The sequence below is a fragment of the Hesperophylax consimilis genome, chromosome 14 (genome assembly GCF_061612785.1).
Source record: "Hesperophylax consimilis isolate HC1 chromosome 14, BYU_Hcon_1.0, whole genome shotgun sequence".
In the NCBI taxonomy this organism is placed as follows: domain Eukaryota; kingdom Metazoa; phylum Arthropoda; class Insecta; order Trichoptera; family Limnephilidae; genus Hesperophylax; species Hesperophylax consimilis.
This window is the reverse complement of record NC_142849.1, coordinates 29405396-29429172: the sequence shown is the minus strand read 5'-3', so window position 1 is coordinate 29429172 and position 23777 is coordinate 29405396. Positions and strand designations below refer to the sequence as shown.

Here is a 23777-nt window from a genome sequence, read left to right as displayed (position 1 = left end):
TACACGCCAAACGCGCGCCCAACATTTGTACACAGTTGACACTTGTCACATGAGAACGGGTCGCTTCTACGATTCGTTCTTAAGTTCAACAGCTCGGCTGTGGAACGAACTGCCGGCCTCTGTGTTTCCTCCCTCCTACAACATGGGACTCTTCAAGACCCATGTTCACTCCTTCCTCTCCACAAAAAGACCCTCCACACAGCATCCCCAAAGATGACATAGGCCCTGAGGGAAATTATTTTCTTCAGGGCCTCCTGTGTGGAGTAAATATAAAAAAAAAAAGGTCAAATTAAAGGAAGAATCATGGAAGTCGTGTCATCACAAAATTTTTATTCTGCTGCAAAAAAAAAAATTTGAAAAAATGAGCGTGGAAAGTTGTTAAAATATTTTGTACATGTTTTTTTTTCTCATCTTGTCCTAATTAATCGCCATATATATATTTTTTTTCTTCTACATTTCATCGTTGTTCTTTCAAATTATTGGAAAATATGTTATTTCTCATGGTCACCCTGCATGTTTTTTACTTTATTGAAATAGGTTCCTCCAGCTTAGTAGGTACCAAATATATTAGAAGAACGAGATATGCTATGTTGGCCGCCGGACCGTAGCCGGAGTACTACCTAATTAGGGTACTTTGAACGGTATCGGGACGTGTACGCACAGAAATCTGTTCTATGTATTAGTGCGGATACCTTAGCGATGCCTTAGCGTAAGCGAAGGTGTGCAGTAGTATTGGTGAACAAAACCGGCGACACTCGGCAAAACAATTCCACTCAGTACGAACTGCGCATAGCACATCTCGTTCTTCTAATATCTTTGGTAGGTACCCATTATTCATGCATCAATATCGTTCTTTCAATAAACATATAACTTTGTGTTATTTTTATTATTTTGTAAAATTATTAACCTCGACACAGGCTAGTCCTAGTGAGGTTAAAAATTCTTTCAACGAATTGTTCAATAATAATTGATGGCGTTGAAAAAATTGTAAAAATGAATTAATTTAAGGTCTGTAAATAGTCTTCCATGTTATCCTCATTTTCTGTGGATTATAGAAAGGGGGTTTTCCGAATATTTTATAGAGTTGATATTATCGTAGATTTCTGTACAATGCTTTGATTGTATCAATCACTAGAAATTCACATCCATAAGTTCATACCTATCTGACTGTGAAATAATTATTGTATATAATGCGGTTCCTACTCATTATTACCAATACATATTTTATTTGTAAGTAGGCTCATCATAAATCGTTTGTTTTTGCTTCTGAATTAAAAGAATGTCAACCCTTGCGCACGTATTTAAGAATGTTATATATTCTAGTCAAAATGTTTTCAATTTGTTGTTGGATTGTTCCAAATCAATCATTTTACAGAATGAGATTTTTTAAGATGATTTTATTTATCGCCTATATTAAATCATAAAACAGACAATCTGCTGGAAATTTCTAGTTGAATGAATTCAAATACATTCAGCTAGCAATGTAATTTCCTTCACATAGTTTTTTGTTTATTTTTTACTATTGTTTATTCACGCCTTGAAGGCTTTTACATCTATGCATTGCTATAGGTTAGTTGTTCAGGAGTAAAATAATAAATGTAAGTAGGTAAATGTAACATAACAAACTGAATAGAAATAATATAAGCAGGTACAATATAAGTTATCATACAGAGTTCTGTTGTACAAAGGAGTTCATTAATGTATATAATAACAAAAGTACAAAATAAGTACTTAATGTAGTATGAAAGTAGTTACAGAGCAACGTGTAGTAAATTTGTTGATTTTTATAAAAATAAACATTATCAGCCTAAAAAACGTGGTGTAAATGTTAAGCTGCGCGTAAGCTTAGATCAGTGAATAACTTGGCTTTTGTTTGGTTAAAACGGTTTTAAATCAGGCTCGAGGCTGGCTTTACCACACCAACGTTGAACAGGTGTGTAAGAATCTAACTAGTAAGACGGTGAGAGTTTGTTGTAAAGCTTGTTTTAAGGATTTGGTGTTTTACACTATTTTACAGAACATATTTTTGTTGATATTAATAAAAATAAACATGATAAAATTGTACAGCTAAATTATTGCAGCGATAAAAGGAGCACGTGAAGAAGTATGAAAGATATAATGAGTAATCGAAGGTTGTACTGTGAAGTTTGATTAGTGTAATATTAAAATAATAACGTATTTAAAGTAAGTTTTTAAATAATATTTATTGAAAAATCACAAAGCAAGACGCCATGTTTTCTAGTCCATATTAATACATTCACTTAATTCAAAGATAAAATGTTTCGATAAACAAAGTGATAAAACTCGAGTAGATCTGAGTAAAACATCTAATGAATTTAATAATATAATTATCAAGTCAACACTGCACCATGTAACTAGGACTACGTCTAGTTCAATGCAATGGTATCATCAAGAGTACCTAGGTACCGAGTGCAGTCAGAACTACATGAACCAGCTACTCAATACACTTGTATGAAATATGCAATTTAGTTGTCAAGTTTAATGAAGTTACTGCAGTGTCTTCCGTTTCCCCTCGGGTTCGTCCTACACGAGTGCACTGCACAAAACTGCATCACAGCGCTCAGTACAACACTACCCAAGTACTTTTATTCGTTCAATGAGTAAAATGTACTGTCAGTTCATTTAATTAAAGCAATTAATGGATTTTACTGAAAGTCAGATATCAAGAAATTAAATTAAATTTATTAATACTTTCATAGAGTTCATCTCATATGTATTGTTCTTTTTTAAAAAATGCGTACCTACTATAAAAAATAATGAAATTTACTAATACTTTTTGGTTTTTGTTAGGAAGTTAACAAAAAAATCGTGAAAAGAACACTGTCGAATTGCACCGAAAACTAAATACCAAGTATCTTTGGGCATTTGCGGGGTAAGATGGGACTGAGGCGGGTGTTCCTAACTAGTTTAAGAATGTATGGCAAGCGATATAGCGTATCGCTTGCCATACATTCGCATTGGTAAGGTATGGCGAGCGATATGCTGAAATACGCCAAGCCATGATGCGTAAAGCGTAATTCAATTCAATTCAATTCAATTTGTTTATTCCTTTAAAAACATTACAAAATTACTTTTTATTTCGTTTTTAAGTACATTTGTAAAATGGTATTACATAATAAGTAAGCGGTGTATAAACTATACCAGCATCAATAGAGCTTGCCTTTTAAAGGCAGCTTCACCGATGCTAAATATGTCGATATCCGAATTAATTCTGTTCAACAGCAAGACTGCTCTCCCCACCGGCATGACCTGCAGGCAAGTTAGTCCTGCAGGCCGGGAGATAAAACAGTCTATGCTGTCGGTGACGGAGATAACCATCAAGAACATAGAGACGAATACTCTCCATGATAGTCGGATTTTCAAACCATCCACGAATCAGTTTGAAGAAGTGTGATACAATATGCACATCTCTTCTGACCCGTAGATGGTTCATACGGAGCATGCCCAAGAGAAAGTCAGTAGGATAGAGCCACGGGTAGTAGCCATACTCCCTCAGGTAGAGGAATCTCAGAAATTTCTTCTGCACTCTCTCCAACATGAGGGAATACTTCACCTGATGTGGGCTCCAAACCACCGATCCACTCTCAAGCCTACTCCTAACTAACGCAATGTATAGCACTTCAAGAACCCGGGTGTCTCTAAAATTCCTCGCAGTGCGTAGGACGAAGCCCAGCATTTTCAGTGAAGCACTACACGTCATTTCTATATGAGTATGAAATGTCAGCCTACTATCAAACATGATGCCAAGATCTTTCATAGTGGAGACACGTTTTAAACTTCGGGCATTCATGGTATACCGGTAAAACCAAGTATGACGTGCCCGTGTGAAAGAAAGAATGAAACATTTAGAAACATTGAATTCGATCCGATTCCGTTTACTCCAGTCAACAATTTTATTAATGTCCGATTGGAGTCTAATGCAGTCTTCTAAAGTTTTAATTTCCAAGAATAGTTTTAGGTCATCAGCAAAAAAAAGTGACCTGGAATGCAGAATATTTTCTGTAATATCGTTAATAAAAATCAGAAAGAGGAGCGGTCCTAAATTAGAGCCCTGTGGAACGCCTGAGAGCACAAGGAATAATTTTGACAAGAATATTCCATGAGATACAAATTGCTTTCTTCCAGTAAAATAGCTTGCAAAGAATATGAGAAACCGTAAAGAAAAACCTATAGTTGACAATTTATTTAATAATATGTCATGGTTTACGGTATCAAATGCCTTCGAGAAATCATTATATGAGCAATCTACTTGGTAGCCCTTATCTAAAGATTTGGAAACATAATCTGTGAGTACCAGTACGTTAGTATCTGTTGATTGACCTTTTCTAAACCCATGCTGTTCTGATATTAAGAAAGGCTCTACTTGAAACAGCACATGTTTATGAATTATCGATTCGAATAACTTAGCCGGGGCGGAAAGTATTGCCACTGGCCTGAAATTTTCGACAGATGTCTTTGATCCACTTTTGAAAATAGGACAAATTTTTGAGACTTTCCAGGAATCAGGAAACATACCAGTATCTAAAGATAGATTGAATATAAAACTTAGTGGCATTTTTAAAAATTCAACACATCCTTTTAAGAAAAATACTGGAAGAAAGTCTGGCCCAAGTGAATGTGTATGTTTCATGTTATTAATTGAAGATTTAACATCTGATTCGTCTATATGACTTATATCAATGTTTTGGGCTCCCTTCACATTCATCTTGGAAGCAGATATGGGATTTAGTAATGGAGGCTCATTACTGTACACTGATTGGAAATGAGTTGCAAATGCATTGGCTACATCCGCTCCTCTAACTTCCCGATCACCATGCATCATGATGTCTGTTATACCACCATCCTTGCGCAGTGATTTTACGTAGTCCCAAAATGCCTTGGGATCATGCTTGATATCACTCTCTATTGAGTCGACATACGTTCGGAATGCTATATGAACATTTCTTCTAACAACTGCTCTGAGGTTACTGAACATTTCATACTCATGTTGGTCACCAGTAGCTTTCCATTTTTTATGGTGAGCATGTTTTATCTCAATGCTCCTGATGGTATCTCTAGTGAACCACTTCGGATACCTACGTCCACCTCTGTTGGGAGGTTTCCTAGGGAAGCAAGCGTCAAATACATTATATATACATGAATAAAAATGGTGTAGCGCCTCATTAACGGTATCGAATTTAGAAAGTTCATGCCAATCCAATTGGCTCATCATCTGATAAAGTTTGACAAAATCACCCCTACCAAAAATCCATCCCCGCAAAGTGCCGTCTGTAGTTTTAGGTAATTTGGTAGTCTTCGGAGGCTTTTTACAAGAATACCGGAACTCTAATGCGGGGTGATATTTGTCCTCATATACGAGGGGAGAATCGCTATGTATGACATTTAATTCAATGTCACACAAAACGAGATCCAACATCCTCAACTCAGAATTGGGAATACCATTATTCTGGGTGAGCCCAAACACTTCGCATAAAAAATTGAGGTCATTTTCAACATCCTTGCCGCTACGCGCTGAATGGATGTTGAAATCTCCCAAAACAATAATATTCCTTCTTCCGAGAAGATCCACGTTTTCTTGAAACTTATCGAAGAATAGTTGATATGTTTCCAGAGTTGATGCCGGTGGAAAATATATTATACATATAAAAGTAACAAACAAATCGATTGTAATTTTTATCCACAAGTCTTAGATGTCAGCTTCCAGATCAGGCATGTGTTCGGCCTAAAACTTAGTTTTGACAGCCAAAAGGCAGCCTCCGCCTTGTCTGTGGCCACTACCACTATCTCTGTCTTTTCTGAACACTTGAAAACTGTCATCGAATAACTCCTGGTTGCACACACTGGAGTTCAGCCAAGTCTCAGTGAGCCCTATTACATCGTAATTGTTTACTAAAACGTTAGAATAAAATAGAGAACATTTAGTTTTCAGTCCCCTAACGTTTTGGTAAAAGAAATGAAAACGATACGATACTGTCAACTAGGTTTAATATTTGGTAGCCGTGGTGTAATTACCTTATTGACCCATTCTTTTAAGAACGAATGCTTAGGCCAATGCTTAGACTGCAGTAATTCTGCCACCGCTGACCCGGGTACACCGATTTTAAATGATGCATATTCTCCCCTCGTTTTGATTTTTGTTAGCTTAAATGAGGAGATACTGACAGATTTACTTATTGTTTTGAGGTGCGATGTTAAGTCATCTACTGTAGTGTCTGGATGCAAGGGGTAAAGATGGAAGTATTTTAATGTGTCGCCTACGTTATAGCGTGGTCTGTCACAGGCGTTAGGTGTATTAGCCGGTATATCTTAGAAGATCTTCACAGCTCTAAAGTAACGAATTAGTTTTTGATTTAGACTTCTTTCAAAATGGAAATCTTATTTTTCTTTATAGTCGTACTAGTAACTAATTAGTATCTAATTACTAACTAAGACAAAATTATCGACAACACAAAACAGTATGTATTATAAAGGTTTCGAAATATTCAATGCAGTTTTTCGTGTTCTATGTTCAAATATTAGTACGTAGGTAATGGAATATTTTTATTAATTTTGGAATAGAGTACACTAGATATAAAATGTGAAATTTTATAAAAAAAAATATGTATTAAAAAAAAAATATCATAGATTTCAAAAAATGTCCAGGCTTTCACTTGCTATAATGTTATAGAATCTAAAATTATGGGATAAACCCTAAAATCTAGGTGGAGTCATTGGCTTTAAATCGCGGTAAGCATTTCGTATATGTTTCCATATTAATATTTTGAAGAACGATTAAATGGAATGGCCAAACCGATCACCCATCGCTCGAGTAGTTATGTTTTTTTTATTGTATAGTTGGAAAATTAAGCTCTTTAGAAAAGGATCGTAAATGATTTAAATATTTGTGCCTGAACTTCGCAATTGTTTTTTACTTGCGTAAATCAAAACAGGCGGGCTTTAAACCTTATCTCCGTCTAGTATTATCGTTAGCGGTCCGTTTTCAATGTAACACGACGTGGTGCATCGCCTTAACACATTCATAGCCATCGATATGTTGGCTTGGCATATTTCACCATATCTATAGCAAGCGGTGTGGTAAAATAAGCCTTAAGTCCAGTTTTAAGTCAAAACAATGACTTATTTTATAAAACATTTATCAAAATTACTTATTTCGTGAGAAATTTAAATTACTTAATCAACCAGAAAGGTCATAAAGCGGATATTCACATTAATTATTTTATTTTATTTATTAATTTTATTTTAGCAATTTGTACATTTAAGTTTACAAATAACTAATTATTTTTTACATATTAATATTTTATGTTTTTTCTTGTTTTATGTGGCTTCTACACAACATCTTGAATTTTGTTGCTTAACATCTTATAATCAACCTGTAGTATTTTAATAAATTTAATTTTAAAATGCACTTAACACGTGTGTGCGGCCATCGATATATTATGAGAGTATTTTATTTTATTTATTTTTATTTTTGTTTATTGCAGAAACAAACAGTACATAATTACATAGATGACAATAGTTACAAAGTTATAAAAGTTAGTATAATAATTGGTACCAATGACATGTCGCTGACATATATACATAGGAGGTATATTATACATTTACGGTTAAGTTACATTTTTAAGTTAAGTTAATTAGTGTAGATCCTTCCCCAGCACACTAATTAACTTAACTTAAAAATGTAACTTAACCGTAAATGTATAATATACCTCCTATGTATATATGTCAGCGACATGTCATTGGTACCAATTATTATACTAACTTTTATAACTTTGTAACTATTGTCATCTATGTAATTATGTACTGTTTGTTTCTGCAATAAACAAAAATAAAAATAAATAAAATAAAATACTCTCATAATATATCGATGGCCGCACACACGTGTTAAGTGTATTTTAAAATTAAATTTATTAAAATACTACAGGTTGATTATAAGATGTTAAGCAACAAAATTCAAGATGTTGTGTAGAAGCCACATAAAACAAGAAAAAACATAAAATATTAATATGTAAAAAATAATTAGTTATTTGTAAACTTAAATGTACAAATTGCTAAAATAAAATTAATAAATAAAATAAAATAATTAATGTGAATATCCGCTTTATGACCTTTCTGGTTGATTAAGTAATTTATTCTGAATTGGTTGTCTTTCACCAGTGCGCTCCTGAGAATATTTACCACTCAGTACAGCAATATATTTTTATTTATTTATTATTATTTTTTTTTTAAATTTTTTATTAGTAAAAAAAGATACACGAATTACATTACACAATAATGAATATAGTACAGTTATTAATTACATAATATAAGTATTTGATGTACCCCCATAAATAAGCAGGGCTTGTGTGTATGGGGGGTGTTGTTATATTGGTTTATATTTGATATGATTCAGTTCAACTGTTCGGAATACTTTTTAAGGTGGCTTTTGAATTCGTTTATATTTGCATTCATGTTTCTAATTTTTTCTGGTAATGAGTTAAAAAATTTAACTCCGAGATATTCATGGTTGAACTGTCCTATTGTTTTTTTTACATTTAGGAGTAGGAAGTATGGACGTTTGTCTAAGATTTCTGTTATTTTTAAAGGGTGCAATTTTATTTTGAATATAGTTTTTATAAATTTGTAATGTTGCATGGTAGAAGTATAATGCACTTAATTTTCTGACCTTAAATTGTTTGAATAAAAGTTCGGACGAATATGAATAGGATTTTTTTCATATGGTTTTTATTATTAGTTTTTGTGATATGTAAATTGTTTGTGTTTGATTTTTATATGTACCGCCCCAGCCTATAATGCCGTATTGTATAATTAATTGACAGAAAGCGAAGTATGTGGTTCTAAGTAATTTTTCGTTTAAAATATCTCTTAAACATCTAAATATATATGTTAGTTTCCTTATTCTGTTGTTCAGAATATTTATATGTGGGGACCATTTTAAACGCTGGTCTATTGTTATGCCTAGGTACTTAATATCGGTCTTGCTTTCTATGTTTGTACATAACATATTGCATTTGTGGTTTTATGTATTTTTCACAGAGTGGATAATTATGTTTATTTCTTTAGGTGTTTCTTGTTTTTTAATGAAAAATGGTAAATAATAAGTTTTTTTAGAATTTAAAGTCAACAGGTTTTCATCAAACCATAAATTTAGTTCATTGATATCTGCATTTGCCATGTTATTTAATTAATATATATATATTATTTTATAATAAAATTTACTTGAGCCCGCCGGGATTTGAACCAGCGACCTTCGGATACGTAGCCAAGTATCGTTACCCCTCAACCATGGAGGCTGTCGTTTCCTTTATATCCAGCGCGGGGCAAGCGATTATATACATTCTAAGATCCGAGGTTTATTCGATCATTAGCCTAGACGCCTTTGTCGTCGCCTCTCGGTAAACCCGCGACTCATTGACTTTAATATTTACACAGATGTCACATTATTTGCATCTAATATGTGCTACGTGGCTGCCCTTCATCCTGTCCATCTCCCCGCGAAGTCGCGCCTCCCTGCCGATTATTCTATTAATAGAAATATATCCAGCGTAAACTATTCAACGCTGTTCCACCAAAACTGCCCACACATTTGTGAGAAGCCACGTAGGCATTTGATACGCATTTAAGTAAAAAAACACGAAAAATAAACTTGGGGACTATTTCACGACTTCTCAGTAAGCCGTTCATTAAGGCTACTTGATGAATTAATTTCATTAACCCTGTGTAATAAAACTTTATACATATGCTTATTACAAATCCTCGTCGATTCGGCTACGCATTCAAAATAATTTGTTATTAATTTCACTAACCCTGTATAGTAAAACTTTATACATAATATGTGAGCGCTTATTACAAATCCTCGTCGATACGGTTACGCACTCAAAATAATTTGTTAAAGGCCGAGTGTAGTTTTTTATTAATTTAAAATAATGATTATATTATTAAGCAAATCGATTATGATAGTGTTTTCAACAAGTAAAAAATTTTTTATACATTTTTTAAATTAACATAGGCTTAGTAATTATCAAAATCTAATCGAAAATATGACCTTTTTCAGACCGTAATACGTGCGTTTTAAAAAATACTATTAAAGGCTGAATATCGTCAAAAAATACCTGAAGGGGTTTTCTTTAAACGTACGAAAAAAAAAACTAAAAAATAAATAAAATAGGTTCGTAGTTTAATTTTTTCATAAACTCTAATTGTACTTGTTTTTAAAATGCAGATTATAAAACTTTGGATACGTTTATTTAACAAAACTAAACGATAAATTACTGGTATTATATTTTTCCATTTTTTAAAGTTAATTTAATATTTTTTATACTACAATTTAAGAAAGAACTTTTAGATTTTTAAATTACTTTTAAAACAGGCCGTCTGCTGGCGCCTATTTGAAATTTTAAATACGGTAGAACATCGAACTAAAAGCTTCTTTTAAATATCCCAACAGATGGCGCTATCATGGTTCGCTATTGACTCTTCCCATGTCATAAGCCAATATTCAACGTATAAATCGGTTTCAGTTATACAAGCCAAACGGCCACTGGCTTAGGTTATGCTATTCTGTACACTATACTGTAAAATTCTCGCCTCGAAGTTTGCGGGATCTAATATCGGAATGGGCAAGTAAATTTTATTTGGTTAATTTGTGTTATTCACAATTAATGAATTAATATACGTATGGTATATGCGCGTTACGTTCCATAGTGAAAGATACTCTCAGTATCGCCTGGTGTAAGACCACCATTCAGAATTGAAACGTTACTTGAAATGGCTTTAGCCGTGTTTGGTGACCAAATCTGAATAGCCAGGTAGATTCACTTATTCAATAAATAATACCCGTTCTGCGGTCTAAATTTAAATAATGATTTGTGGTCTTTCATCGGGGCGATACTGACAGTATCTAACGCTCTGGAAAATGCCGCAAATATAATTTTTTTTTTTTTTTTTTTTTATTCACATTTAAACCCGCTAAACTACTTGTGTAGTTTGTCAGCAGGGACATAGAGACAACATTTATACACTCATAAGATACAATTTGAACGGTACATAATTACATAAATTGGTTACATTGCAGAAAAGTTTAAATAGCAGCATAAAAGCCTTATATAATAAGCAAGTAAAAATAAATGTATGAACAAATTAGTATTATCAACATAAAACATAAAAGCCTTATAAAATAAGCAAGTAAAAATAAATATATGAACAAATTAGTATTATCAACAAGTACATCAATAGTTTCATAAATAGAGGTAGGTAGTCAGGTATTACAAAATAATTGTTTTTCCATTTTCTAAGAATATGAATTCCATTTCAGGGGCATCAGTATAGATCATTATTATCCAATAACCATTTCCTTAGATTATATTTAACATTAGCAGTATACATGTTATTATTTTTAATTGTCATTGGTAATAAGTTAAACATTTTGGGTACTATATAGTTTAAAGTTCTTTCACCATATTTATTAGTACATTTCGGAACTACCAGTCCTTCATTTTGAGTGAATCTTGTGTTATGTTTATGGCAAACTTTTTCCCTATACAATGAATCAGACAATATAACATGTTGACTTACAATATTATAAAACAATAATCCTCTGACAGGTAAAATATTCAGAGACTTGTATATTAATTTAATGTTACTTCTGTGTTGATTGTCATATTTATGGATTAACAATTTTATAATGGAGTTTTGTAATGTTTGTATATAGCTTATATTAGTTTTACAAGAATGTCCCCAAGAAGTAATTCCATAACGTATAGTGGATTCAGCCAGAGATAAGTAGATTAACTTTAAAGTACTTATAGGCACGAAATATTTTATTTTATAAATCCTACCCACAATAGCTCGTAGACGTTTACAAACATTAGCAATTTGTACATCCCATTTCATGTAGCAGTCAATAGTAACACCCAAATATACATAACTTTTGACAAAATCAATGGTTTCACATGAACAGGGCTGTGCAACATTTTTATGTATGCAGTCAAATGTGTGTGTATATAATGAAGGAATTACATTACATCTGGCGTGTGGAGATCTGATGTGCATAATTTTAGTTTTTTTGGCGTTTATAAAGAGGCCTGCATCATGCGACCATTTCAGTAGGGCAATAAAATCATGTTGCATAAGGTTCATTGCAGTAACCAGATCTTCGTGCGATATTACGAGCGCCGTATCGTCTGCATATACAAAATGTTTAACAAATGAAAACAATTTTCTCATAATTGAGACATAAATAATATAAAGGGTTGGCCCTAGAATTGACCCCTGTGCAACACCTGTTGAGATATATTTTCTTTTGCTAAATTTTTTAAGAATTTTTACTCTTATTTGTCGATCAGTTAGTAAATTTTTTAATAAAACTAGCAGCTTTCCTCTAATTCCTATTGCCTCCATGTATGTACATTGTGAAATAACACAAATTATTAAAATAAAATGTAGGTTGGTATTCGTGCACGCCAAGATTGTAACCCGCGACGTCACGGAGGTCGTCATCCTGTTGAGTCGGGCCATATCTCGATATTTTTTATTGTTTTTGTAAATTATTCTAAAAAACATGAATGAAAAGACTGTTGAACACAAGCGAATTTTGGGCCCGATGGCGTTTCTGTGGGCCTTAGAAAACAATAATGTTATTTATAACGGTTATTGTGACCGAGGTAGAACGAACAGAGGTACTCTGTTTTTTGACCAGATGTAGGTATATTTTTTACAATGCGTGCATCTGACGGCCGGCCTGTCCGGTGGTGAAGCTTTGGACTCCCATTCCGAATGTCGCGGGTTCGAACCCGGTGTACGCAAATAAAGAAGTATTAGCATTTATATCTGAACCTAGATATTTATTCTGGACCACAGAATCAATAAAATTTTATTTTGTTAAAAGTATTTTCTTATTTAAAATTTTAAGTACTTAAAAAATTATTTATTTATATTATTTCATTTAATTCATTGTTATCTATTGAATTTAATGTGTTAATTATTGTGCATAAAACTATGTAAAACCAAATGCCAAAATGTTTTTAATAGAGATATACATAATTAAGAAATTGGCACATACATCATCATACAAAGAATTGAAATGAAATAAAAAGAATTTGGCATTCTCAGACTATAAAAATATTACCATTCGTTATTTCGGCTACTGGCATTATACCTAGCTCTCTAATTAAAAATTTAGGCGTATTAGATCTTTCAAAAAAATTATATATAAAGATGCAAAAGTCGGTCATTTTGAATACATGTAGGATAACAAAAGATTTTTTAAATATTTATGTTGAGGGATCAGTAGGATTTATAGGCACTGTTAGAAGTTCTACCGAGCCGAACCCTCTGATATGAAAATATCTGGAGTCGGTGAATTATTTTCCCATTTGATCTTTTGTGAGTTGACGTGTTGTTCTTGTATTGTTTTGTATTTATTTTGCTTATATAATGCACTTACATAATGTTGATTGACTAGATGATCATTTGTGGAAAAGTGAGGGGAAGGGTTTAGTTTTTCCTATGGGGAAGATTTAACCCGGACAACAAAATCGGAAGCATAAAAAAAAGAAATGTCAGGCTTTCTGTAAAAATATTAAAATACATACAATTAAATTAAATGTTACCTTGTATATATTCGTTTATATTCTAATTAAATAAATAATACAAAAAATAGTGCCATCTGGTAACTGAAATTCATAACTTTTATAACGAAGATTTACACTACCGCCATCTTACTGTTTTCAGGCAAACGTTTTTAAAATAAATTCTAGTTAGAAAAAATATTGTTTTGGAAATGAACAACAGAGTTCGTGTGTGTCGAAAATAGTTGATTTTGTCAGGTATACAATCACTCTTAACCCTGTGAAGTAAAACTTTATACATATGCTTATTACAAGTCCTCGTCGATTCGGCTACGCATTCAAAATAATTTGTTATTAATTTCATTAACCCTGTATAGTAAAACTTTATACATATGTAAGCGCTTATTACAAATCCTCGTCGATTCGGCTACGCATTCAAAATAATTTGTTATTAATTTCATTAACCCTGTGTAATAAAACTTTATACACATATATTGCTTATTACAAATCCTCGTCGATTCGGCTACGAATTCAAAATAATTTGTTATTAATTTCATTAACCCTGTATAGTAAAACTTTATACATATGTAAGCGCTTATTACAAATCCTCGTCGATTCGGCTACGCGTTCAAAATAATTTGTTATTGATTTCATTAACCCTGTGCAATAAAACTTTATACATATGTAAGCGCTTATTACAAATCCTCGTCGAAAAATAAAGGACCTTACTGTTATACAACCATTAATGTGTGGCAAATGATTGTTTGTCACGTGTGTAAAAATTAAAATATGTTTATTAGTAAGGGAGGTATATATATTTTTAAAAGAAAGGCAAACATTCCCGGGTTACGAATAATATGACAATATTTGAAAATCTCCTAATACATCACAGTAAGCGAAAAATGTTTCGTGTGTCGTGATGGAGGACTTAGCAAGCCAGACGCGATGTCAACTCATTGACTGGTAATTAAGGTATATGTATAAATATTAAACATGTGTTTATTCAACCTGATTTTATAAGGTCCTGTTATTTCAAAAAATTTGAACAATTAATCAAGTTATTGAAATTTTAAATTATTGACGGGTCAGTTGTTTCACAGTAACTGAATAATTACAGAACTTGAAAATTAACTTTGTAATTTGATAAATTTTTCAAGTCTGTGAAACAAATGAGTGTTTATAAAAATGTATGAAAAAGTTAACTACGTCATATGAAAAAAAAATACTATTACAAAATCGTGTTTTTTGAATTTTTAAATTAAAATGTTTACAATATCGCACCCGATATAAACATGCAAGTGCGAAAAGTGACGTAATTACGAATCCACGACGACGTGGTATTAAAGATTGTAATGTGTAATGTTTAAAAAATAACTTTTTAAACGAGAAAAAAAAATAAAACACAGTAATTGTAATGTTTAGCCGTAGTCGATTCGACGCATTGTAATTTTCTAATGCAGGGTTAGTATATATTTTTTCAAAAGAACTAGTACCGACCCGGAGAAAAAAGAGCCCCGTCATATGAAAATTTATTAAAATACTGTTAAAATGTGATGGAAGGCCATTTCCTAATAAAATATTAGTACATTCAGATTATATCGGAAAACGTGTTCATGCAGCTGCGCTTATCCGGATGAATATAATGACGAAATCCTGATAACACATTCGAGTTTTACTGATAGTTTGTTAGGAAAACTGTCAATTCATTCGTTAAAAGGCTGCAGTCCCGATTTTAACAGGAATACGAATAATATGAACAGAATATTAATAATATTTTATATCAGTAAGTTTTCTACATAGACTTATCTTAGTGTAATCTCAGCACATCTCTCGTCTGTATGTATGTACGTAGAATGTAAGTTAGGGACTATTTGCATTCAGATCACGCGCTGGCAATTGAGCAAAAAGCGAGTATGATAGATGGAGTCCTTAGTCCTTCGCGCGGATGCAATAAAATAGTGGATTACCCTAGTCTCCAGTCGCCGGCCTTACGAGCACAGTATTTATAGCTGGCTTGTTTTCTCCACGCATGTATGTATTTATTTTGATTTTTTATATTTAAATTATAATATTGTTTTTTGCATTGGTACCCTAAAAAATAATATATAATTTTTTTTTTCAGTAAGTATGACAAAAGTATTAAAAAAGAAATTTTTTAGAATTAAATTAATATTTTAATTTTTTTATTATTATTTTAATATAGATCAAATGGGTTACATTAATACATACATATTTTGCAAAATATAATATTTAGGTTCATAATTGGTCATGTATACCTTATCAGAAAAGAGGAGCTCTTGTGCCTGATAAGGGAGCCACGATTCTTACTTAGATTCTATGTTATAATATTATGTTATGTGTAAACTATATATAATAATAGGTAAATATATATTTTTTTACTTTAAATTTTTTGGAAAAAAAGTTTGATTTTATTTATTTGTTCTTGTTGGTTCGTAATACAGCGCAATTCGGAAGGGAGATTATTGTAGTTTTTTCTGGCTTGGTAAATATAATGGTTTTGCATTTGAGTTGTTTTAAAGATTGGCGTAATAAATTAATTTCCATTTCTCATCAGTTAGTAAAATTCTTGATATTCTGTGTTATTTTTTTCTTTACACATTTTTATAATGGAAGTTTGCTTAAATATATCATCAATATTTGGTACTGGAAACAATTTAAAAAGCAATTTTGTTGGAAAAGTAGAGTTTTTTTTAAGTATTACCTTTATAATAAAATATATATAAATAAATATAATATTATAAATGGTACTTTCTTATTTTTTGTGACACCTCACAAAAGCACCCCTGTCTGTACAGTGTAAAGACAGACGAACACCCGGTTGGGCAGCGTTGTGAGACGGGTTAAGGTAGGGGGTGTAAATAGGGGATTTATTAATGCGGGTCTTGAATTTTATTAGACGAAGGAGGAAAAAAGTACCGGTAGCTCGTTTCACTTACGAGCCGACTTATATAAAAACGAGTCGAAGAAACTACCCGTTCTCAAGGAGCCAACATCAACTGTGAACAAGTGTTCCGCTCGTGTCCGCCGTGTTTTACACACGTGCGCCGGTACACCAGGTATTAATTCTGGCTCCATAGAGCAGGCCACGTGCTAAAATTACATTTTTTAATTAAGCCCCCTCATACCAAATTTCTACCGATTTATAACAAGCTTATCGTTGATGTTAAGGCGATGCACTACGTCGTGTAATATTTTGAAGCAAGCCGCTATCAATAACACACCTTACGTAGATGGCGATACGGATTAAATTCCCGCTTCACACCATCCACCTCTTTTGATTTACGCAAGAAAAAAACATTGCCAAAAAGTGCCTTTTATTTTATTTTGTGGATGTTCAGGCATAAATATTTTTTTTTTTCGATCATTTTATAAAAAACTTAATTTTTCACACTATACAATAAAATCATAACCGAAAATGGGTTCGTAAGTAGGAGATTTTGAACTTTAAAGCAGTTTTCGTAGGCCTTATACATTATTTTTTTCTGGGCTTATAAAAAGACTTATCTAAAAACTACTCGATTCTTTCAATGGCCAAGATGTATTCTACTCGCAGTATTTAATTAAAGCATCTGAAACATTTCTAGGCGACCACATTTTCAAACACATGATTTTAAATTACTACGTAGTGCATCGCCTTAAGTTCTTAAAATATAAAAAGTTATTTTTTAAGATAATATCTACACATTTGTTATGCCGAAAAGTTCATTATATGAAATTACTTCTATAGAAAAAAATAGATCCGAAAATCATTAAAAACACGTTTTGTTCTGTTATTTAATATGTTATAGGTATGAAAAAATTCACAGTGTATCTTCAAATGCAACTAAAGCATATGTCGACAGATTTTTGCTCTATTTTAAGCGAGTCGTGTTTTATAAAATATTTCACAATTTTCCATAAATTATTATCGTTTTTTTTTTAAACATAAGCGATTCCTTAAACATTCATATTAACATATAGTACCTCATTTTCAAACCATCTTCTTCTTCCTTTTGAACGCTTACTACAAGCCTTAAATTGTTATAGTATATTGTCTATAGTTAGCAGTATGATAGAGCCTCTGAAAATGAACATATATGTACAGCAAAAATGTGCATATATGTACAAAAAAAAACGGTAATTTGTAGGAACTATCCAATAAAATTCTCTTGAAATCAACCTCTCAGATCAGTGGCTACATTTCAATTCAATTATTAAAAAAAAATCTTTTCGACTCCTTCTTACAATTCCTCCCTCATTCTAACCGCCGATCCCGTATGACCCCCCTTGGCCCGTGTTCCTAGTGCGCAAGCGCAGTGCATCGTGACTCAAGGATAAACATAAAGGATTTGCTAAACAATGGCCTCAACAGCGAGATTTTGTGCGACCCGGAGCATTTCTACATTTCTAGCCAGCTTAGCCGATAAATAGTATTAATAATGCTGAAAACAAACAAAGACTTGACTGATTATCCCTCCTTCATTCAATTAGACCACTGTTTCCAAAACTTGCAACCTACTTGTATTCATTTACCCATGTAATATTAATTAGTTAAGGGGATGCCATACGTAGTAATGCAAAATCATGTGTTTTTGGTTTGAAAATTTGGTCGCCTAGAAATGTTTCAGATGCTTTAATTAAATACTGCGAGTAGAATACATCTTGGCCTTTGAAATAATTTTTTTTTAGATAAGTCTTTTTATAAGCTCAGAAAAAAATAATGTAAAGGCCTATGAAAACTGCTTTAAAGTTCAAAATCTCCTACTTACGAATCCATTTTCGGTTATGATTTTATTGTATAACGTGGCAAATTAAGTTACTTATAAAATGATCGAAAAAAAATTAAATATTTATGCCTGAACACATCCACAAAATAAAATAAAAGGCACTTTTTGGCCATGTTTTTTTCTTGCATATTTCAAAACAAGCGGGAATTTAAACCTTATCGCCATCTACGTAAGGGTTGTTATTGATAGCGGCTCAATTTAAAATATTACACGACATAGTGCATCGCCTTAAAACGCAGCTTTCCGTTAAGTCATTCTTTTATTTTATTTTATATTTTAGAAACAAACAGTATATGATTTACAGTGATGATACAATATACAGGAATAAGATACTTCATGTTGGGTACCTTTGATATGTATCCTTGTAATGTCTGCTAAGTGGTATGTTGATTCCTTAATTACCAGGTGACTTGTGTAGTTTATAGGTGTGTGTGTGACGTGTGTAATGTATGTGGGTGTTTGTGTGTGTGTGTGTGTGTGTGTGTGTGTCTGTATATATGGGCATTGGATAGTTTAAATTATTGACATGATGCCGCGTTTGAATTTGGGTAGTGAATCCGAAAAAATGTCAATGTTAGAGTTAAGACCAATATTATTTAGAGTATGAAGAGCTCGATTAATTGTCGAATTATATGCTGCATTTGTTTTATAATTTAGCGTGTGGAATAGCACTGTATGTCGTGTACGTCTCAAAGGTATGTTAAAGTTAATAAGGGACAGAAGTTCAGTACAGTCAATCTCATTGTTTAAAATTCTGTGTATAAATATTGAGTCAGCTACTGCTCGTCTTCGCTGCAAAGTTTCAAATGTACATTCAAAATTATTGCTGAATCTGTTGGTAATATATTTTATAATTTTTTTTTTTGGATACGTTCTATACTATCTATTTAAAGTTCATATTGTGGATTCCAAATAGGCGATGCATATTCCAGTGTACTTCTGACTAATGCGAAATATAACATTACTATTGTACGCGGTTTACTGAATATTTTACTTACACGTAGCACGATTATTTTAGATTAATCTTTATTACGAATTGTTTTACATTATGAGTATCAAAAAATATGCTTTGGATAAATTAAAGATTTTCCTATAGTTTCGCTTGAGTATACTTAAAATATAAGTGTTTATTACTTTATAAAAATGTAAGCATAAACTGCTAAAAATCTATTATTTCATTAGAAATGTATAAGAAATAACTTAAAGAATAGAATTTTTTAACTAAGATTATCTGTGACAGTTAAATGATGATCATGACATCTCATGATTAAATATATTCATTCTAACGAAACTATTCACAAAATAAATAAAAACTATTAGGTCATAGTATAAGTTTAGTATACTCGGGTGATATATGACACACTAAGAATAAACACATTTTTGACTTGTGTATTCCTTTTAACAATATTGTTCAATGCCATGAGTTGCTCAATTTAAGGCGATGTAATACGTAGTGTAATATTTTAAATTGAGCCGCTATCAATAACAACCCTTACGTAAATGGCGATAAGGTTTAAATTCCCGCTTAACACCATCCGCCTGTTTTGATTTATGCAAGAAAAAAAAACATGGCCAAAAAGTGCCTTTTATTTTATTTTGTGGATGTTCAGTCATAAATATTTAATTTTTTTCTGATCATTTTATAAATAACTTAATTTGCCACATTATACAATAAAATCATAACCGAAAATGGGTTCGTAAGTAGGAGATTTTGAACTTTAAAGCAGTTTTGGTAGGCCTATACATTATTTTTTCCTGGGCTTATTAAAAGACTTTTATAAAAAATACTCGATTATTTCAAAGGTCAAGATGTATTATACTAGCAGTATTTAATTAAAGCATCTGAAAAATTTCTAGGCGACCAAATTTTCAAACCAAAAACACATGATTTTGCATTATTACGTATGGCATCGCCTTAATGTACCTGCACGCTCCACACGCTCTTCAGTCCTATTCAAATCGGATCACCGCAAAACAAACTGAAAATAAAATTCCAGCTTGAACAGTTTCTGAAAAATTACAATAATATGACTGAACACTTTCATTTGCGAGCTGAATAAATATACTGTCATGTGTAACATTTTATTTCTGTTTATATAATTCTATTATGAATTTAATTTATTTTATTTTCATCCGGTCTTATAATATAATTCTGTTCTGTTCTAAGACAAGGAGGAAATCTGTAAATGGTTTTATTTTTAATTTAATGTAAATTTTTCAAACCCCTTTTCTCCCTTGCCCCCCCCCAGGGTAGAACCCCCCATATTAATGTTATAGCTACGCCACTTTGATTCATCCTTGCTTCATTACAAGTCTTTTACACTTGGTTGTTTCTACATGAAGATCACCAAGACGAAACAAATTATTTAAAGCAATAATGAGTCTCCTGAAATATCCATACAAATTGAAAATATCTCCTGATAGTAAAAATAAATGCCGTCAACGGGAATTCAACCCGCGCCTTCTGATGTCCGGTCAGGTGCTCTGTACCACTGAGCTACGTCAGCTTATTCCCAACGCGCCAAATAATTCAATATGTACTAGTACTTCAATCAACAATTACTGCTTATATTTTTTCACCTGTAAACAACCAACTTTATTATTGTAGGAAAGGCTTTGTTAGTGCTAAATTTCCCACTAGATGGCGTCGAGACATATTATATCTACATTTTTTGACCGGTCATTTGACCGGTCAGTGGTTGAGTGGGCATAGCGTTTGGGTCTCACCCGAGCGTCGCGTGTTCGATTCCTCGGCTGGCTAAGTCCTCCATCACAACACAAGCAACATTTTCGGCTTTCTGTGGTGGTAGTAGGAGATTTTCAAACATTGTTGGGTTATTCGTAACCTGGGAATTTTTGTCTTTCTTATTTAAAAAAAAAAAAAAAAATTTGTTGGTGAAATATTTTGACCTATCAAATATTATTATTTTTTTTAATGATAAACTAATGTTTATGAGACATTGTTTTTTAGGCAAAGCACAAAGGATAAAAATTATATGATTTAAAAAATAATAAATAGGACCCTAATTCTAAGACAAATACTCCATTTCCTACTAACTTATTTATTAATTACAGTTTTTCTTTAAAATGAAAAGTTACATTTAATATAATAGCACCCTTGAGGTGATTTTGCTTAAAACCGGCGCTATATAAATAATCCAAATATTATCATTAATACTAAAACTTAGGCCATTTATACACGGAGATATTCACAAGCGACTAGAGTTTTGTGTGTGTAAACATTGTTTATTGATAAAAAATCAAATAAATATATCTTTTTGTTCCATTCTGAACATATTTACAATAAACCGCTCTATTTTTACCAGATATCCTTTAATTACCCCTTCACCTTTGCTCACTTCCCACTCCAATACCAAGAAATGTATCTAATTACACAATACGTATATAGATATATATTGTGTATCTTATAAGTTAGTTTTAATATTCTCCTGATGAAGAAAGGGTACTTCTGAAACCGGTCGAGTGTAATTAAAATAAGGTGATCAAAAACAAATGATGTGTTTATATTTTTCTACTGAAATTTTTGATACTAATGAAGCTTTTATTTATTTTACAGGTGATCCGCACGGCGGGGATAGTTCTTGCTTATTACAAAGGAACTGACACTGACGATATGGTAAGTTTTTTCAATCCCGTTGCTGTACGTTAATAACCTAGCATTGTATTTGACTACCACCACAGACATAGGAATTAATAGACGAGAAGATAATGGCGAGGGGTAAAATCAACTGTTGAAGAACGAAGGGCGTAATAAATCAATCTGACAGTAAATAGGCATCTCGCATTATAATATCACCATTTACTTCTTAAAAGTAAAATCTGCTTTTGAATGAATAGACGTTTTTACATGGGAGCGCAAATTACTCGCCACGTTATGAACAAATTTGCGAAGTCCAAATTCGGCAAAAAAATTCGGTTCTATTTTCAGAGTCGAATATTTCGTTTAAGTATTTAGTTAAGACACTTTTATAAATCTTCATAATTTACTTCCCAGCAACCAACCAGCTTTGTGTTTCGCGTCCAGACGTTTCTCGATGTGATAGTATATGTTTCTAAAACTGATCTATATTATACGATGTGAATATGCTTAAAATAAAGTAAAATAAAGTAAAATAATGCTTATATATGGAATGTAATACGACAATTGGGTTTATTCTCTTTTTCACATCTATTTTTACAAATTTTCATAGTACAAGTCAACATTTTGCCGTGTTATTTCGTAAAATGAACCGATGATGCCTCGACCATAGTTCGCACAAGAATGATGACGTCACGTTTTCAAATTTCACTTGAGGCCATACGCGAGCCCAGCCGGCTCCAATGGAACCGGTATGGGGATTGGGGATAATACGCTTTTAATCACTTAGGGCAGGTCTACTAATATTCATATGTCTATGACTACCACCCTTTCTCGAACGAAGGCTTAAATGTGACTTAGTTTCCTGCTTGTGCTGTAAGTTTCAGGACACAGGATCACTGGGCACGATAGACGTGTAAACACACTACTAGAAACTAACCAGTCGCCTGCGCTGCACCCATAATATATTTTGAGATAAATTGCTACACTTTTATGAAAATTTTCCGAATTAAAAATTAAAAATAAAATGCTCATACAATCTGTACGCTGTGCGGGAATTGAACACGAAACCTTGTGAACTCAAAATTAAAGGCGTAAACCACTACTCTTTGGAAATGCATGGTTTTTGTTATCTGGTCCTTAAAATACACCAATATGCAAGAGTTTTATAGATTTCCCTCCGTCTTAGGTTTTAAACGATTTTGTTTGAGATAATTATGACATTGTCGAGTTTTTTGCCCGACTTTAACTTGTAGTTCTGTGAATAGTAAATTTCGCGTAATGTTGATTACTCCATATTGACAGGCGGAATAAAAAGGTACCATCAAACACGGCTACCATCTTGACCGGTCGACCGGTTACGGAACACACAAAAAAATTTACGACGGATGAAATGCAAGTGTTCGAGTCAAAATAGAACTTCGCTACGCTCAGTCAAATATGTAACAGAACATACGGTGTCTTGTCTTATTACTTGACAGTAAAAAAACAAAAAACATATATTTAAAGTCTCCACAGCTTATGACGGATGTGAATAACTGCTGAAAATAGCTACGTGTTATTTCCAAACAAAAGTTTACCAGGAAATTAAGATTATTAACAATTTTTTTTGGAATAACTTTAAATTACATGTGTAAAACCTCAAATTGTAATATATAATTATTTAAGACAATATTAGCGAATCTAAAACAAAAATTTGAAATAGAAAAAGATAGGTCATATCTAGGACTTGAACTCAGGACCCTTCCTTGCCTTGCCGAGCACCGCTGAGCTATTTGGACTCTATCTCCTTCGGTCATATTTAAC

At 32.4% G+C, this 23777-nt stretch overlaps 1 protein-coding gene across 2 annotated transcripts in view; it reads left to right on the top strand.

Annotated features, from left to right (window-relative positions):
* LOC149418175 (tolloid-like protein 1) overlaps window positions 1-23777 on the top strand; it is a 265789-nt gene that overhangs the window by 8286 nt on the left and 233726 nt on the right. For both annotated transcript variants that reach the window (XM_089639715.1, XM_089639714.1), the window contains exon 2: window positions 21951-22010. The gene's annotated coding sequence lies outside the window, so the exon portion shown is untranslated. The remainder of the gene's footprint in view (window positions 1-21950; window positions 22011-23777) is intronic.